This window comes from Heteronotia binoei, chromosome 15 (genome assembly GCF_032191835.1).
Source record: "Heteronotia binoei isolate CCM8104 ecotype False Entrance Well chromosome 15, APGP_CSIRO_Hbin_v1, whole genome shotgun sequence".
In the NCBI taxonomy this organism is placed as follows: Eukaryota; Metazoa; Chordata; class Lepidosauria; order Squamata; family Gekkonidae; genus Heteronotia; species Heteronotia binoei.
Window position 1 is genome coordinate 20715189 of NC_083237.1, and position 7837 is coordinate 20723025.

The window sequence follows — 7837 nt, forward strand, 5'->3', positions numbered from 1 at the left end:
ATGCCAACGCCTCCGCTTAGGCATTAGCGCCCCACCGGGCAGCCCAGAGCTGCCCGAAGGCCCACTTTAAGCTCACCCAAAAAGGCTCTATTCCCTGCATCAGACAGATGCACTCGGTCAGATCTATATAACTCACCGCAACCCACCTGAATTGCTGGGTGTGGTAAAAAACTCCCTAAACCACCCTCCAAAGCTATCTGAAGGGCTCGATTGGCCTTCCTCCTGGCCCTTTCAATGCCCGCTGGGCACCAAGCCCCTCGCCAAACCTGCCGCGGCAGAATGGCAGACCAAACTATGCGGATCCCAGGCCACCTCCTCAGGATGACCTGCAGATCCGCCACGGCCTGTAAAGAAAGGGCCTTACCCTTCATCCACCCCAGGTCATTCCCACTCAGGTGAATGACCAGAATGTCGGGCTGAACTCCCTTCCGTTCATAAAACAATAGTGGCAACAGGCCAAGCCAACGTAGCCCGCGGCGCCCCTGCCACTCAACCGTAGCCCACTCACTGAGGCCCAACTGTGAACCAATGGACGACCTCCAAGCAAAGTGGGCTGCCCAGAACACAAAACTGTGCCCGCAGACGAGGATATGCAGCCTCTCCTGACGAGCCACCGAACCTGGAAGGAAAAAACAGTCAACCAAGAACACACCGGTTTATCACGGCCAACTAGATTAAGAAAAAGGTTAATCCAGCCTACACTGCCGAAAGTAACGGCCGCACATATGAGCAGTAGGCAGTAGAACGCCATCTACCTACCCTCTGAATCTCAGGGCCTGGATACCCCAACATCGCTGCGGTGGAAGCCACCCCAATTCTGAAAGAATGGGTGCCAAATTTAACCCCTTTGAGCCCGAGCCTATCCAAGGCCTGTGCTGTTACCGCCCAGAACTGAAATTTGGTAAGCGGTGACCCGTCCCGATGACTAAATAATGGCCCTACCGCTTCACCCCTTAATGCAACATACTGCCGAAGCGCTCTAACAAGGCATAACTCGGCTTCACTACACGGGCCGAGGATTACATTGGCTCCCTTACCTGACTGGTCCGTCTTGGACCGTCAAACCCTAATCACAACCTTCTCGCCTCTAAAGGAAATGTCACTGTTCCTAAGAGCGCGATAAGCCTGATCCCTGCGGGATCGGGCCACCAGCTCGCTAACTCTCAAGGCCCCCAAAAAGGCTGTTAGCGCTGCCGCATTGAACAAAGCAACCTCAAAGGGGGATGAACATACCTTAGGCCAAACCTGGCCCAACCCTCTCAGCACCGCTGGAGAAAAAGGTTGACGTGGGTCAGCCCGGGCACCTCTCTCCCTAGACCACCCCTCCAACATCTTCCTAACCCTAAAGTCTCCAGTGTTTTCCGCTATGCCCTGGGCTTTGCTCACAAAAGCAATTGCCGCCAGCTGCCCCCTAATGGATTTGACTGCCAAACCTCGCTCTTTTTGAAATACCAAACTGCATGAGCTGGGGAACAGGCACTGGCCAATCGTCATGCAACCCGGCGTCCATTCTGAGACGCCAGTTTGGTGTAGTGGTTAAGTGTGTGGACTCTTATCTGGGAGAACCGGGTTTGATTCCCCACTCCTCCACTTGCACCTGCTGGCATGGCCTTGGGTCAGCCATAGCCCTGGCAGAGGTTGTCCTTGAAAGGGCAGCTGCTGTAAGAGCTCTCTTAGCCCCACCCACCTCACAGGGTGTCTGTTGTGGGGGAGGAAGGTAAAGGAGATTGTGAGCCGCTCTGAGACTCTTCGGAGTGGAGGGCGGGATATAAATCCAATATCTTCTTCTTCTGAACCCCCGAAATTGCTGCACAGCACGCTCATATGCCTTCTGCGTACTTGGCGCCAGGGCTAAATTGATGGCCCTACCCGCTTCGACCCTCCAAGCTGCCAAAGCTCCTGAGGCATCCTGACCAGGAAAGGGTCGGCATCCGGCGCCAGCTGGCGAAATCGCTCCATCTGTTGGCGAGACAGAGCATCCGCCACCCCATTACTAACACCCAGAACATGCCTCGCCATAAACAACAAATTCAACTGAAGGCAGCGCAGCGTAAAGGCCCTAACTAGGTTCATCACTGGCGCAGATCTGGATGACAATGAGTTGATCACCTGAACCACAGCCAAATTGTCACACCAGAAATGCACTACATGGTTGGCCAGTTCATCCCCCCAGAGCCACAACGCCACCACAATAGGAAAAAACTCCAGGAACGTCAAGTCTCTGCTGAGACGACCGGCCAACCATTCCCTGGGCCACCTTTCAGCGCACCAATGCCCTCTAAAAAACACACAGAATCCAATGGAACCGGCAGCATCAGAATTTATCTGGAGGTCGGCTTCAATGTGCATGTCATCCCTCCAGAAAGAGACCCCATTGAACGATTCCAAAAATCGTTCCCAAACCTCGAGGTCCTTAACCATCCCCACAGTTAACCTCATTCTGTGATGGGGGAGGCGAAGGTGGCGCATTGCATCACATAATCGCCTAAGAAATGCCCTCCCTGGGGCAACAACCCTACATGCAAAATTCAAATGCCCTACAAGCTTCTGTAGCTCAAGCAAAGAGACTCTCTTTTGACCCTTAACGGCAGCAATTCGCGACCTCAAGCCAAGGACCTTGTCCTCTGGAAGCCGTGACGTTTGCTGGCAAGTGTCCAACTCAATGCCCAGGAACGTTAAAACCGAGGACGGGCCCTCAGTCTTTTCGTGCACCAGCGGGACCCCTAATTCCTCAGCCAGTTGCATGAAGGTCTCCATTAGCCTAGCGCACTGACCAGATCCCGCTGGACCCACGAAAAGAAAGTCATCAAGGTAGTGCACCGTCGCTGTCAACCCCGATCTGACCTGAAGCGCCCATTCCAAAAAGGAACTAAAGCGCTCGAAGGCAGCGCAAGAAATGGAACAACCCATCAGTAGGGCACGGTCCATAAAATATTTCCCCTCAGACATAAACCCTAATAATTCAAAATCCCTGGGGTGAACAGGAAGCAGACGAAATGCAGACTTAATGTCGCATTTTGCCATTTCAGCGCCAACACCACACTCCCGCGCAACTTTGACCGCCTGGTCAAAGGAGGTGTACCGCAGCGAACAGAGTTGCTCGGGGATAGCATCATTCACTGACCCCCCTTTCGGGTATGACAGGTGGTGAATGAGGCGAAACTCCCCGGGTGCCTTTTTTGGCACCACTCCGAGGGGAGAAACTTTCAAATTAGGGACCGGAGGTGCATCGAAGGGGCAAATTACTCGTCCCTCCCTGCACTCCTTGGCAATTTTTTCCCGGACAACCTGTTCCATCCCTCTAACCAAACTTAAATTAGAGGCCCTACTGGGTGCTCTGGTGCCTTGAAAAGGGATTCGAAACCCGTGGATGAAACCCTCTAACAAATAGGCACCATCCACCACTGAAGGGTATCCCTTCAACAATTCCCTAAGCACTTTCACCCGAATGGGGCTGGGACCCTTTGCCAGGTTGAGAGGTGGTACCCCCGACCCCGGCCCGCTTGGCCCCACTCCTGGTTTTGACCTTTGTGCATGCAAAAAACGCATGCGACCCCCCACATAATGGCCACTCGTGCTTAAATTTGCACGCTTTCCTGGAACACACCCCTTGGGAGGTATACTCCCAACACAACAGTCGGGGTTGAACCGACTGGCCCGCTGGCATGCAGGCACCCGGAGTACTGAATGACTTGTGCACAATGTGCCCGCTGTCAGCCCGGTCACCCGCATTGGGTTTCGCCAGGGACATTAACTGAAGCCAGAGCTGTTGATTTATCTGATTCCAGGGCAACGTGGGATTAATAGCAGCCCTCATCCTGAAGGCTTCATCATACTGCAATCATGCAGCGCCCACAAAATCCGTGTACGCCCGATATATAATGTCGCAGTACTGAAAGAGGGGGGCGGCCCTAAATGGCTGAGCCCTCGCTATCACCCCTGCATAGATCAAAAACCCGGGTAACCAATTGGCCCAGGTCCTATCAACTCTCCTGCGCTTCAGTTTTTCTTTCTCCTTGTCATCAAGCTCATCTTTTTCTTTCTTTTCCAATTCCCGAAAAAGCAAACTGAATACGTCCACGTATTCTCCCTGTAAATTTTTTTCTCTGGTAGCGGGGGTCAAATGGTCCCCCAATGGCATAGCCGTATCCCCAAAGGGGATGGCATGAAAAGGGACAGACCCATAAGGATTGGGCAAATAACCCCAAGTACTCCATTGACCCCCAGGCCAACCACCTACCTGAGGCGTCATCATCTGCCCCCCCCATGGAAGGACCCCTGACACCGTGTGCCCCATAGCATCTTGCGGGCCTACAGGCGCCATGATCCCCCCCCCGAGGGCATAGGGCTGCCTACCAAACTCCCCTGACCCATGCTCTGGTGGGAGGTAGCTGGCACAGCCCACGAAGGCCCCGGTTGTACAAGCTGAGGCCATTGTGCTCCCATTCCAAATGAGGGGGCAACCCCGCCAACCGGGCAAACACCAGGAGATGTTGGCAGGGGGCCCCATGGCCATGTAAGCCCTTGTTGTGCTTGCAAACACTTACCTTCTACACCAGGTGGCGCTACCACCACCGCTACTGGAGGCGACTGCACCGGCAGATCTTGCTCTCCCGAAGGATCCGGCACTTCCACTCCACTGTCCACTCCGTCACCAACCGGGTCCAAATCGGAGGGTTGCGCCCCTGCTAGCTAACCGCCGCCTCCGCATTCCTGCAAGGCAGACAGCCATGCGAGCACCTCACGCTCAAAAGTGGTAGAGCCCACCCCTACTGGGACCACAGGCCTCACGCTCCTTCCAGCAGACTCCCCGCCAGCGCCCCTCTGCTGCTCTAGGGCCCCAAGCTTGGCAATAATTGCCAACCGGAGTCACTTTGCCTCTTCCCCTGCAGCCTCTGAAGGGGTTCCCCGTCTCTTCTTTCCTTGTGCCCTGGCAGGCTGCTGTCGGTGCGGACGCTAGCAGAGGGAGCGATGTGATGAGCCCGACACAGAGCTCCAGGAAAGAAATCAGCCAGACACCTGCAGCTAGTGCCAAAGTAGTGTATTTACAGTATATACAATACGTGCTCACTAGTGCAGTCCAATATATTGATCACAGGAACAGAATGCTCCGCCAGCATGTCAATTCTCAGAAAGAGACCTGTGCATTACAGACACAGTCAACTTATAGTTCAGTCAGCCAATCCTGGCAGTCCACTCTCATGCTGACTCAGCAGGTTCCTTCTCTTGTCCTCAGCCGGCTCAAACCAGCCTGCTGATAAGGTCACTGTGACCTAGCATGCCGGCTAGATCACCAGCTGTCATTACAGAGCTGTCAACCTGGGTTGAGATAGATTCTTTCACCAACAGCTGCTTCCCTTTTGCTTTACCCTGCCCTTTCTTGGACCCCATCATAAAGTGGCAATGGGCAGCAGTAACAAAGATACAGGCTGAAAAATGATGTGGGGGGGGTGTAAAATACCCCGCTGAAAAGAGGCCTCACCCTCCCTGCTGAACACTTGACCCCTTAAACTGAAGGGGGGGGCACAAGCTACCCACTCTTCCCCCAACCGTCACCTGAAAACAACAACACAATGCCTGTGAGGAAAAATATATGCCCGGCAACCCACGCCTGTCACAGCCTTCAAAAAAAAAAACCCAGGACAAGCCTGATAACACCGCCAGCCTCCGATCCGACGAAGAGGGCAATAATCGGCACGACGCCTTCTCCGCACGCCGCCAGCCAATAGCCCGCCAATCAGGCCTCCAGACCCGCCGCGACGGCCCGCGCCTCCTCAGCACGCCGCCAGCCAAGGGCCCACCAGTCAGGCCTCCAGACCCGCCGCACCGGCTGGACGTCTCCTCAGCATGCCGCCAGCTACGAGCCTGCCAATCAGGCCTACAGACCCGCCGCGACTGCTCCGGACCGCCGACAAGGCCCCCAGCCCAGCACCGACGCGATACGACGCCCTGCCTGCCGAGAGCCGCAAAACAAGTGCATGCTCAAGGGCGGAGCCCGAGCTATATAGCTCCGGTGCTCCGCCCCCGTTAAAGCCCCGGATGCCCGGGAAAGCAACGCAGTCTCCCCCTCCTTCCATGGTGCAACTGCGACCTCCCCGCCTATAGCCGCTGTTGCGGCACGGCGGTATAGAGGCCGAATTACCATCCCAGCAAAGCTAGGCAGCTAAGACAATGCATATTGTCCAATAGGGGAGCAAGCAGGGGGACTGCATAGGATTCATACAAAAACATTAGTTTTTCTCAAGAGGCTGAATCAAGAAATAAATATTTTCCTGCCAAGAGTAGATTATGGCCAAAGTCTTCCTTTAATGGCCAAAGATTATGGCCAAAGTCTTCCTTTTTGTTAGTGTTTTTTAAATTCTGCTGGCAGAAGAGCTCTAGTGCAAACAGAAATGTTGCTTTGGATCCAACCCATTCTGTTCTGCCCTTAACTTACTTGAACTGGTGCAGGCTTCTGGCAGGATAGTGCAGGAGTTACTAATGGCAGGAGCAACTATAGCAAGATCATGGGTGATCAATGACATTGCTGAGCAATTGGGTTAAAATGTTTAAAAGCATGTACTTCTTCACCCAAAGGGTGATTAACACATGGAATTCACTGACACAGGAGGTGGTGGCAGCAACATGCATAGATGGCTTCAAGATACGATTGGATAAACGTATGGAGCAGAGGTATATCAGTGGCTATTAGCCACAAGGTGTAGATTGAAGTCTCTACATGGGGCAATGATGCTTTTTATTCTTGGTGTCAACAATGAGAGGGCTTCTAGTGTCCTGGCCCCAATGGTGGATCTCCTGATGGCACCTGGTTTTTTTGTTTTGTTTTTAGGGGTGTTTTGCCACTGTCTGACAGGTGCTGGACTGGATGGGCTATTGGCCTAATCCAACATGGCTTCTCTTATGTTCTTATCCCAACAGAAGCCCCACTCAAGAGCAGAGAACAGGGCAGAACTCTACCTAAAAGTTAAAAGATGGATGTGGAGAGAAGGAGAAATGGACTAGTGTGAGACAGACTCTCTCTTCCCCAGTGACTGAGAATTTGTCTGCAACCCATGGCTAAGAATGCTGGAGGGCATACAACTCCTGGGGCTTCATCAGGCAATGAAGTCTATAACTTAGCGGAGACTGGAGAGGGAGTAGACAAAGATAAAAGCTTCTTCTACTTCTTTTGCCAGTGGAAAGCTGGTTGAATCCAACCCATAAACTTTTCTTCAAATGAGATAAACATGTTATTCAGGAAAACTTCTAAGAATACCCAATTTTAACTACAAAACCCTGTAACTAACAAATAAGACTGCAATTAAGTCTTCTATTTACTAAATTCACTGGAGAGATCAAGTAGCCCATAAGAAAGTGAGTAAAAATACATTGAAATCAGGAATAAATATATCCCCATATAATTCAGAACTATGGTAGGATCATAGAGAGTGCTGATCTCAGAGAGTTGTGATCACTTAGGTTTTCATGCCAACAATGAGATGTGTGTTTAGTGGGGAAACAAACACCAAATATGGTGCTATTATTGATATTGCTACTGCTTCTGCCTCCACTAGTATGTCAGGCTCCTGCTGTTAAATGCAAGATCTGGCATCCCCATGAGATACTTCACAAGTATCTTCATCCAGGCGATCTAATCTTGGGTGGTCTTCTTTATCACAGCTTCTTCACCTCCATACCAAAAAACTTCACCAGAGAACCTCCACGGCCACAAGCTGAACCTTTTGTGTAAGAAATTATTCTTTTTCATATACTATATACTGTGTAGATTATATTATCTAGAAAACCAGTACATGGTTTCAGCAGCAGCAATGAATGGAGGATTTTCCATTATGCAGAC